The following is a 10,863-nucleotide window of genomic DNA, read 5'->3' as shown; positions in this document are numbered from 1 at the left end:
GTTCCAGCATAACCTCCCTGGTCTAATATTTTATACCTTGGCTAATAAAGGAAAGGATTCCATATGCCTTCTTAACCACCTTATTGACCTGTCCTGCTACCTTCAGGAATCTGTGGGCATTCACTCCAAGGTCCCTCACTTCGTCTACAGCTTCTCAGTATCTTCCCATTAATCGTGTATTCCTTTGCCTTGTTTGACCTCCCCAAATGCATCAACTCACACTTCTCCAGGTTGAATTCCATTTGCCACTTTTCTGCCCATCTGACCAGACCATCAATATCTTCCTGTAGCCTACAGCTATCCTCCTCGCTGTCTACCACACGGCCAATCTCTGTGTCTTCTGCAAACTCCTTGATCATGGCCCCTACCTTTACGTCCAAATTGTTAATATATACCACAAAAGGCAGGGGACCCAGTACTGAGCCCTGCGGAATGCCACTGGAAACTGACCTCCAGTTGTTCAAACACCAGTCAGCAATTACCCTTTGTTTCCTGCCACTGAGCCAATTTTATATCCACCTTGCTGCATTTCCCTGGATCCCATGGGATTTTATTTTTTAAACCAGCCTGCCATGTGGGACCATGTCAAAAGCCTTGCTAAAATCCATGAAGACCACATCAACTGCACTACTCTCATCAATCTTCCTTGTTACTTCTTCAAAAAATTCAATCAAGTTAGTCAAACATGATCTTCCCTTAACAAATCTATGCTGACTATATTTGATTAACCTGTGCCTTTCTAAGTGACAGTTTATCCTGTCTCTCAGAATAGATTCCAAGAATTTTCCCACTACTGAGGTCAGACTGACTGGCCTGTAATTATTCGGTCTATCCCTCTCTCCCTTTTTAAACAATCCTCCGGCATCACACCTGTATCCAGTGAGGACTGGAAAATGATGGTCAGACCTTCTGCTATTTCCTCTCTTGCTTCTTTTAACAGCCTAGGGTACATTTCATCTGGCCCTGGTGATTTATCAATTTTCAAGGCTGCTAATCTCATTCATACTTCCTCTCTCCCTATGTTTCTCACATCCAATCCTTATGCTCAAGATTTACCAGAGCTCGTCAGTGGTGTTGCAGTTCTGATGAAAGGTCACTGACCTGAAACGTTAACTCTGCTTCTCTCTCCACAGATGCTGCCAGACCTGCTGAGTTTTTCCTGCAATTTCTGTTTTTATCTCAGACTATTGGTTGGCTTTGGATGTTTGGTCCAATATCAGTTTCAAATGAGATTACATTAAAAATATATTTACAATTAAGGGGAATGTCTAAGTAAATAGTCATACTACGCAAACCGTGAAGTACATAGAGAGAATTGGACTTCATCAGTTTACTGGCTCCAAATTGGCACTGCACATGGAGCCAGCTGCTATTCATGTGGGTGCTATTAAGTTAACAAATTTGTCCCTGTGCCTAAATAACATAGAACAGGTGGGCCATTAGCACTATTCACACTGCTCATTGGTAGCTCATCGAATGGAGACAGCAATATTGGGTGTCCCTCATCAGCAGAGTGTGGTAAATAAGGTTCCTGAGCTTCAGGCACAGAAAGCCACGTGGAAATATGATGTGGTGATAATGGAGACCTGGCTCAAAAAAGGGCAGGAATGAATATTAAATATTCCTGGATATAAGGTATTCAGGAAAGATAAGGAAGGAAGGAAGGGGGGAGCTGAATTGAGTAAGGAGTGCATTACAGTGCTGGAGAGAGAGGATGTCCTACAGAGGTCAAGGACAGAATCTATTTGGTTAGAGCTAAGAAATAATAGAGGTACCATCACATTGCTGAGGGTATTCGATAGGCCACCAACTAATGGGAATATAGAGGAACAAATTTGCAAAGAAATTACAGAGAGGTGCAAGAATGATATAGTTGTAATGAGGGACTTCAATTATCTTAATATAGACTGCGTCTATATATATATATATATATATATAAAATAGTGCAAAAGGCAGAGAGGGGCAAGAGTTTCTGGAGTGTGTTCAGGAGAATTTTCTACATCAGTATGTTTTCAGCTCAATGAAAAAGGAGGCTGGATCTGGTTTTGGCAAATGAGGTGAGTCAAGTGAATCAAGTGACAACAGGGGAACACTGATCATAGTATCATAACGTTTAGTTTAGCTATGGAAAAGGACAAGGAGCAATCCAGAGTAAAGATAATTAATGGAGTGAAAATAAATTGGAATCATAGATTCATAGGCAAAACTGTAACTAAACAATGGGTTGCTTTTAAAGAGGAGATAGCTTGGGTACAGTCAAAGTACATTCTCACTGGGAGAAAGGTAGGGCAAACAGATCCAAAGCTCCCTGGATGACAAAAGAAATAGAGAGTAAGATGAAGCAGAAAAAGAGTGCCTATGACAGATGTCAGGTGTTTAATACAATCGAGAGCCAGGCTTAAAATAGAAGGTTCAGAGGGGACGTGAAAAAACAAATAAGAGAAACAAACAGAGTATGAGAAAAGACTGGCAGTCAACCAGTCAACATAGAAAGGAATCTAAAAGTCTTCTATCGGCACATAAAAGTAAAACAGTGGTGAAAGGAGGTTTGGGCTAATTAGGGACCTCAAAGGGGATTTACGGATGGAGGAAGAAGGCATGGTTGATGTACTAAATGAGTACTTTGCATCTATCCATGCTGCCCAAGTCATGGTGAAAGAGGAGGTCGTTGAGACATTGGATGGGCAAAAAATTGATAAAGAGGAGGTATTAGATAGGCTGGCTGTACTTAAAGTTGATAAGTCACCAGGATCAGATGAGTTGCAGCCAAGGATACTTAGGGAAGTAAGAGTGGAAATTGCGGAGGCACTGGCCATAATCTTCCAATCCTCCTTAGATACAGGTGTGATGCCAGAGGACCGGAGAATTGTAAATGGTACACCCTTGTTCAAAAAAGGGTGTAAGGACAAGCCCAGCAACTACAGGCCAGTTTTTTTAGCCTCAGTGGTGGGAAAGCTTTTAGAAATGATAATTTGGGACAAAATTAATAGTCACTTGGACAAATGTGGATTAATTAAGGAAAGCCAGCACAGATTTGTTAAAGGCAAATGGTACTTAACTAACTTGCTTGAGTATTTTGATGAGGTAATAGAGAGGATTGATGAGGGGAATGTGGTTGATGTGGTGTACATGGACTTCCAAAAGACATTTGATAAAGTGCCACATAACGGGATTGTCAGCAAAATTAAGCCCATGGAATAAATGGGACAGTGAAAGCCTGGATACAAAATTGGCCAAGTGACAGGAAACAGAGAATTTGTGAACAAATGAAAGCAAAATACTGCGGATGCTGGAAATCTGAGTTGTGAACAGCTGTTTTTCGGACTGGAGGAAGGTATATACTGGGGTTCCCCAGGGGTCAGAGTTGAGACCCTACTTTTCTTGATATATGTTAATGACCAGACATGTGTATAGGGCGCAATTTCAAAATTTGTGGATGACAGAAAACTTGGAAGTATTGTAAACTGTGAGGAGGATAGTGATAAACTTCAAGAGGACATAGACAGGCTGGTGGAATGGGCAGACAAGTGGCAGATAAAATTTGATGCAGAAAATGTGAGATGTGATTTATTTTGGTAGGCAGAATGAGGAGAGGCAATATAAATTAAAGGGTACAATAATAAAGGGGGTGCAGGACCAGAGGGACCTGGGGTTATATGTGCACAAATCATTGAAGGTTGCAGGGCAGGTTGAGAAAGCAGTTACTAAAGCATATAGGATCCTGAACTTTATAAATAGAATGTCAGGAAACCCCCCCCGCCACCACCTGCCAAGACTGAGGCACATATGATTTCGCCACATGAACATTAAAACTTAAAATTGCAAGCCCCGGACTGGAAAGATATTGGCATAGTAACAGACGGTGTTGAAACAATGGGGACCAAGTAGTTGTTTCCCCAATGCACAGAAGTGGTCAGATCAGTTTTAGTCACATGACTAACTGGCTATTGCAGAGTTTTGAACTGAGAGTTTTAAATTGGAGAAAACAGTACTTCAGATCGGAAAGCTCCTGGCTCCTGGTTTGATAAAACCTCACCTGTCTGCCCTCATCTCCCTCTCACCAGCTTCGGAAACCATTGAAGACATGTTAACCCGAAGAGAGAAAAAGTCTCCAACGAAACGCAACACCATATCTTCAATCAAGGGCTACAGCGAGGTCGAAGCACAGTAACAAAAGATTGCCTCAAACTGTTCTACTCATCTTTTCTTCTGCTCTTTTCTGTCCCTATTTGCATGTGTGTATCGCATGTGCATGCTAGAGTGGGTGCATCTTATATCCATAGGCGTTAACAATATTAGAGTTTAAGTTTAAGGTTAGATAAATTTCATCTTTCTTCTTTAAAGCAAAGAAAGCCTGTTTGTGCTCATTTCTTTGCCTTATAATTGGAAAGTTGTGAACAAAGATTCACAAAGGGGCAGCTCAAAACACAGTGTATTTAAAATTAAACCCTATTACAATAAGACCTGAAGACCGCAGCGGCAGCAGGCGGACCTGGGAGGAGGCGGATCCGGAGCGGTACCTGTAAAAGAGAGAGTGGGGCTCGACGCCCTTACTTACCTGAAGACCGCAGCGGCAGCAGGCGGACCTGGGAGGAGGCGGATCCGGAGCGGTACCTATAAAAGAGAGAGTGGGGCTCAAAGCCCTTACTTACCTGAAGGCCGGAGCAGCAGCAGGCTCTCTCTCTGTGCCAGCGCGCACTGAGGTTCAAAAGAGGAAATAAGAGACATAAGGACATCATGGGAAATCTATAAGGTGATTGGTTGGGTAAGTAACAGCTGTTAGTGCCTGTAAATAGCTTAAAACATCAGGGGAAAGTTCTTTTTTTTGGAAAAAAAATCTCAAAACCTACCTTATAAGTGATAAGGTTAGTACTATCCGAGACTGGGTATTGTGCAATGAGAAAGGATTAATTAATAATCTTGTGCGGGGTCCCTTGGGGAGGAGCAACCATAACATGATAGAATTCTTCATTGAGATGGAGAGTGAAGTAGTTGAATCCGAAACTAGGGTCCTGAATCTAAATAAAGGAAACTACGAAGGTATGAGGCGCGAGTTGGCTACGGTAGATTGGGGAACTTTACTAAAAGGGTTGACGGTGGGTAGGCAATGGATAATATTTAAAGAACGTGTGCATGAATTACAACAATTATTCAATCCTGTCTGGTGCAAAAATAAAACCAGAAAGGTGGCTCAACTGTGGCTTACAAAAGAAATTAGGGATAGTATTAGATCGAAAGAGGAGGCATATAAAATTGCCAGAAAAAGCAGCAAGTCTGAGGATTGGGAGCAGTTTAGAATTCAGCAAAGGAGGACAAAGAGGTTGATTAAGCAGGGGAAAATAGAGTATGAGAGTAAACTTGCGGGGATCATGAAAACTGACTGTAAAAGCCTCTATAAATATATGAAGAGAAAAAGATTAGTAAAGACAAATGTAGATCCCTTATAGTCAGAAACGGGGGAAATTATAATGGGGAACAAAGAAGTGGCAGAACAATTAAACATATACTTTGGTTCTGTCTTCACAAATGAAGACACAAATAACCTCCCAGAAATGTTAGGGAACCAAGGGTCTAATGAGAGGGAGGAACTGAAGGAAAAAGGTATCAGTAAAAAAACAGTACTAGGGAAATTAAGGGGGTTAAAGGCTGACAAATCCCCAGGGCCTGATAATCTACATCCCAGAGTCCTAAAGGAAGTAGCCCTGGAAATAGTGGATACATTGGTGGTCATCTTCCAAAATTCTATAGATTCTGGAGCAGTTGCTACAGATTGGAGGGTGGCAAATGTAACCCCACTATTTAAAAAAAGGAAGGAGAGAAAAAACAGGGAACTACAGACCAGTTAGCCTTACATCAGTAGTGGGGAAAATGCTGGAGTCTATTATAAAGGATGTGATAGTAGAACACCTGGAAAGCATAAACGGGATTGGGCAAAGTCAGCATGGGTTTACAAAACGGAAATCATGCTTAACAAATCTACTGGAGTTTTTTGAGGATGTAACTGGTAGAATAGACAAGGGAGAACCAGTGGATGTGGTGTATTTGGATTTTCAGAAGGCTTTTGATAAGAGGTTAGTGTGCAAAATTAAAGCACATGGGATTGAGGGTAATATACTGGCATGGATTGAGAATTGGTTGACAGACAGCAAACAGAGAGTAGGAATAAACGGTTTTTTTTTCTGGGTGGCAGGCAGTTACTAGTGGGGTACCGCAACATCAGTGCTTGGGCCCCAGCTATTCACAATATATATTAATGACTTGGGTGAGAGAATGAAATATGACGTTTCCAAGTTTGCAGACGACACAAAGCTGGGGGGTACTGTGAGCTGTGAGGAGGATGCAAAGAGGCTCCAATGTGATTTGGACAAGTTGGGTGAGTGAGCAATTGCATGGCAGATGCAGTATAACGTGGATAAATGTGAGGTTATCCACTTTTGTTGTTAAAAACAGAAAGGCAGATTATTATCTGAATGGTGATAGATTGGGAAAGGGGGAGGTGCAACGTGACCTAGGTGTCCTTGTACACCAGTCGCTGAAAGCAAGCATTCAGTTGCAGCAAACAGTTAGGAAGGCAAATGGTATGTTGGCCTTCATTGCAAGAGGATTTGAGTACAGGAGCAAAGATGTCTTACTGTAGTTATATAGGGCCTTGGTGAGACTGCATCTGGAGTACTGTGTACAGTTTTGGTCTCCTTATCTGAGGAAGGATGTTCTTGCCATGGAGGGAGTGCAAAGAAGATTTACTAGGCTTATTCCTGGTATGGCAGGATTGACGTATGAGGGCATATTGGGTCCACTAGGCCTAAATTCACGAGCGTTTAGAGGAATGAGAGGGGATCTCATAGAAACCTATAAAATTCTAACAGGACTAGACAGGCTAGATGCAGGGAGGATGTTCCCGATGGCGGGGGAGTCCAGAACCAGGGGTCACAGTCTCAGGATACGGGGTGTGCCATTTAGAACCGAGATGAGGAGACATTTCCTCACTCAGAGGGTACTGAACCTGTGGAATTCTCTACTGCAGAAGGCAGTGGAGGCCAAGTCATTAAATATATTCAAGAAGGAGATAGATATATTTCTTAATGCCAAAGGGATCAAGGGATATGGGGAGAAAGTGGGAACAGGGTACTAAATTACACAATCAGCCATGGTCTTTTTTGAATAGCGCAGCAGGCCTGAGGGTTTGAATGGCCTACTCCTTCTCCTATTTTCTATGTTTCTAAGATAGTAACAGACCCCTAAACACCTTTCTGACCTGGTCATAACAAGGGGCAGAGTACAAAGAGAAGGAAGTTATGATAAACCTGTATAAAACTGTGGTTCAGCCTTAACTTCTCCTCTACCATATTTCACACAATACTCGTACTATTGGATCATGACATGCAAATCCTCAAGATATCTCATGAGGCTTTCACTAACACAGTACCTTCTTTCTTGTAGGACAAACCAGCACACAATACTCTGGAGAAGGTGCAATCAGGAGGAAGGCAAGCTGTCATACTGGAGTAGGTGGTCCTGAACTTGGGGTGAGTTAGGCCTGTTGTGACTGTTGGGTTTAGAGTAATGAATCATGCAGGATTTCTGTGTATATTACGCTCTTGTTCCGTTCCCACTGCAATATTGCATGACACACTTTACACGACAAAGTACATCTGCTTTCAGCAACCATTAATCTGTCTCTGCTTACTGATACCACTAACAATCGCTCTCTTCCGATTTCAGATCTAGAAGCTGTGGGGGTCCCTGTGGGAGCAGTGGAAGAGGCAGACAGAACAATTGAAGATGAAGCATCACTCAACCATATCTTTGCAGGCACCAGCTCAGAGACTGGCACTCTGCATTATTTAGAAGGATGCTAGACTGGTTTGCACAAGGAGACATACTGAGTAATAGTGCACTGGAGCAAGGGCAAGCGATAGGACAGCATAGGAAGCAACTTGCCTGTGCAAGAGCTCACATCTTAGCCCTGCTGGAGAGGATGTAGATATGGACTCTGAGGGTGCAGAGCATTAGAATAAAACAGATGGATATACACGAGAAACTTCTAGGTGCACTGGGTTGCCTGCCAACAAGCTTCTGTGCAATGGCAGAGTATGGAGGAGTGCAACTATAATTAGTGTGGGGTCTTCATGCAGGCCGTTAACAGCTGGAACTATTGCCAAGGTCCCTTGCTGAATAAGCTAAATTGTCTGACGAGATTAAACGTTCTACGTTTGCTCCTGAGTAACAAAGTTTATATTGTATGGTGTTAGGCCAGAGTATAGTATATTGTATTTTATAAGATACAAACAGCAAAACCACAGAGCATGGTTAGCTCTGTGAATATTGCAGGAGGCCCCATAGTGATGGAGCCTCTGGTGGCAGCTCTGACAGCTGTACTGGAAGCTCAGACTGGCTTTCAAACCATGAGGGAGACTATAGAAAAGAGCCTCACACTTGCACTGTGTTCTTGGGCAGAGTAATGAGTGTGTTGAGGCTGATCCCCATGAGGGTGGCAGTAACAACATAGGAGAGCCATGTGCTATCCTGAGGCAGCATGCCTGCTACCCTGCCAGCCTCTCAATTAGTGCCCTTGGTGCTAAACAACCAGCTGGGCTAAACTGCCCCAGCTGCTGCTAAGATACAGCAGTATGTTGCTCGGCACTCTGCGCCCAGAGCACAAAGTTGCCAACCAAGGCTATTTGAAGTGCTCTCAATGGAAACTCAGCAGCCTTCCTAATTTTGTAGGTGCACAAGAATACACAAAAGAGCACAGAAGTCAGGCACCAGGGCAATGCACTAGAGTGACTTTTTTTAGTTGTTACGGTTTTGGAATGATGAACAAAAAGTGAACCATCTTGGTGTTTTTGGTCTTTTGTTAACTAAGGTGCTGGTTTGACTTTTACAGTGATAGTGTACACCTTGGATATTATGCTTTGAGGCTATTAATGTGGTGGCCTTGGCGAGAGGGGAGAAGGAGCTGCTGGTGTATTGGGAGGGATTCTTCAGGTAAACCTATCCTCTGTTATTTACTGCCTCACAGCTCTGGAAGCTGGCACAATTTATCACCCCTGGTCTTCCTGCTCCTGTACTACTTCCTTCCCAGGTGGTTCCAATGGTTGCACCTGTCGCAGGGCAAAGTCATGGAGCATGCAACAGATGCCCAATAATTTGGAGACTTTATTGGGACTGTACAGCAGAGCTCCTCCAGAATGGTCCAGGTGGCAGAACCTAAGTTTCAAAATGCCTGTGGTTTGTTCAGTCAGAGCTCTGGAGGAGTCATGGCTCTAATGATAGCACTTTCAAGTTCTGTGCTCTGGATCCTTACACAAGTAATGAGTGTGTGTAAAGAGGATAGATACCTTGTGTTCCCAAGCAACCACTTTGACATTTTATGGTCTGGGCGGTAGGGAAGAAGTGTTGAGGACAAGCACTGGATGAAACATCATGACTGTTGCCAGGAAACCGAGCACACAGTGGCACGATGTGCTGACTGTTGTCACACACTTCTTGCACATTGAGGGAGTGGATTCTGTGCCTGGTCTTGACTCAGAACATTCAGGACAATGTGCGCACTGTCAGTTGTTCCTTGCATTCTTGGGAAGCTTGGACTCCTTCCAAACACAGAACTGTCTTGTCCTGCTTTGCTTGCTCTGTAAGAGGTTCCTTTCCCATTTCCCCTTACAATAGCTCGTGGACTTCAGGAATTACAAGAACAAAATGCACACAGGGTTTGGCTCAACCATAAATTTGTTTTACTGAACCCACTAATATCCCGAATACAAATACCTCCATGGTTAGTTGAAGAGAAATGAACAAAACAGTCCCTTGTACAAAACTTCTGCAGTTACTTAAAATTGACACCTCCAAATCCCAGCTGAACCCTCTTTGACCACTGTTCCCAGTTACCCAAATTAAGTGACTACAACTTGGTTTAAACTTACAAAACACAGGCAAAAACACTATGCTTTTGTCCCCAAACCTCACAAAACCCTCAGACCAATATCACTACGATTTGGCTGAAAACACTTACAATCCCCAACACGGCTGGTTTGTCCAGTGTTGATTGTAGGTCCTGAGCCAAGATGACCAACTTTGACCCTTCTTCCAACTGCAGCTTCCACAGTACAAACCCTTTCAAGATTTCACTAAAAACTTACAATCACTCACACAGCTGGTCATTAGAGTGAGCTTTACGCTGTATCTAACCCTGCTTTTTTCTTTCTTTCTTTTACGTCAGGCCCCTTTTATTTTTGTCAAGGGCAGCCTTCATTCCGAGCTTATGCTCGATACATGCGTCTGCCAGCAACTAGAGCATGGCTACCTGACCCAAACCCAATGGGACCCAACGACATGTGTTGGGATCGGGTTGGGTCGGGTCGCTCTTCCGGGTCCGGCATTCGGGCTCGGGTCAGGTTGGGCCGGGTCGGACACAGTGGCAGTGCTGCCTTTTGGTTAGGAAGGGAAAGGGAAGTAAGAGTAAGTGCCATTAATTTCCGGTAGTCGAGTTGGGTCGGGTCGGGTCAGGTGCGGGAAAAAGACCAGAGGACTCGGGCCCTGGTCGGGGTTAAATTGTATACCTGAGCAGGCCTTTACCAGCAACCCCTAACGAAAGGGACCCACGAGTTTAGAAATTGGCCCAATGTCTGTGCACGTCCAGCTTTTTGGTTTTGAATGAAATTTCAGAAAAGTATACTGTTTGGAGACTTACAAGGAAATTTCACCCAATTGCAAAGTGGCTACACTTCAGAAAAGACATTTTGTTGCCTGTAAAGCACTTTGGAAAGTTCCAAGATCAAGAAAGGTGCTATATAACAAAGTTTGGACTGAATATTATGGTCCCCTTGAGACGGGGGGGGACCCCATAAAATTGTGGGGGAAGAC

Source organism: Heterodontus francisci, chromosome 10 (assembly GCF_036365525.1).
Source record: "Heterodontus francisci isolate sHetFra1 chromosome 10, sHetFra1.hap1, whole genome shotgun sequence".
NCBI classification, from domain to species: Eukaryota; Metazoa; Chordata; class Chondrichthyes; order Heterodontiformes; family Heterodontidae; genus Heterodontus; species Heterodontus francisci.
This window is presented reverse-complemented; position numbering follows the sequence as displayed.